This window comes from Trichinella spiralis, assembly GCF_000181795.1.
Source record: "Trichinella spiralis strain ISS 195 chromosome Unknown Scfld6375, whole genome shotgun sequence".
Classification (NCBI taxonomy): domain Eukaryota; kingdom Metazoa; phylum Nematoda; class Enoplea; order Trichinellida; family Trichinellidae; genus Trichinella; species Trichinella spiralis.
The window spans coordinates 3,932-5,355 of record NW_003533314.1 but is presented as its reverse complement, the minus strand read 5'-3'; positions in this window follow the sequence as shown (position 1 = coordinate 5,355).

The window sequence follows — 1,424 nt, the reverse complement described above, 5'->3', positions numbered from 1 at the left end:
AAATTGTAAAATGCACTGAAATTTGGCATTCAAAACTAGACGACGCCCATGGTTGATAAGATAACATTCTTCTACATCTAATAACACACCTTACTCAGTAGTTAAAGCAGAAATAGATCGAGCAAACATCACTGTCGATGCTACTCTTAGTCAACAAAGTCAATTTAACTGTTGCACTGCTAATATGAAGTTAATTTTCAAACGGCCCAATTTGCATAAAAGACAGACATTGCGCACGTAGCGTTAAACACCGGCTTACGTAAGTTGGATATGCTACTCTAATATGAATTAGAACATAATGTCAACAAAAAATGAACAACGATTGAGCACACTTGTTGCGCTCTATGCTAAGCATAATTAACTATATGAAAAATTTGATGTATCTAATGTCTTCAAATTTAGAAAACAATATAAAGTGATAATAAAATTAAATTGAAAACGATTTCTGTATGAAAACGGTATTTTTCTGTCTTGCATAATAGATAAAACAATACGCTTAGTGATATTTGACCTGCTCAGTTCAGAATGAAATTCAATGCAATAAGCAAGTGTAAATTGAAAATTTTATCGTCTTCTCCAATTAAATCTAGATGATTACCTAAAATAGCGAATTGAAATATGGATTTGTTCAAAACCGTTAACGTTCAGCTATATGTAATTGAGAATTCTGCTTTAAACGTATTTCAAGTCCTACACATCTTCAAACTGAAAAGTGTTTAAATACATAAATATACATGGATTCATAGCAAAACATCAGGAAAATAAGTTTCAGTATTAAATTTTCACCTGAATGTAGCATCTTGTACTTGCACCTTGGTTACGCATCGCCACCGTTTATCGAACAGCACCGTAATAAAATAATAGCTAACATGTGTATTGCTCAGTAACCTTCTTATCATTAATTTGGCAATTTAAATAATGCTTCTTACTGTATCTTGAATTATTAATTATCTTTCCGTGATTTTATTTTTGAAGTAAACTTTAACCAAATACTATAAAAATTTTTTACTTTTCCTCATTTTATCTGCTTTATTTCCAATTTTTGCTTTTTTTATGTTCTCATGTAAGATCAAACTGTCTACTGGAAATACGACATTTATGTGAAATGAGAATTTTATTTACTTCTCTGACAACAATGAAGCTGTGTTGCTTTCAAGCCGGCTATCATCAGTTACATTAATACGTGCAGATTTTCATATACTTTTAATTTATTGCTGTGTGATTCATGCCTGAATTCCAGGCGTATTTTCATGCCGTTTGTGATTCTTTCCTTTTGTGCTTGTTTGCGCTCAACGGGACGTCTGATGATTTTCTGCCAAGCTTCACATTCCCGTGCCAGCTCAACAAAAAATCAACCTGATGAACAGATACAGTTTACCGGTGGTCGCCCCAAATGCACTTGCTTTCCAGGGCTTCCCTGTCTT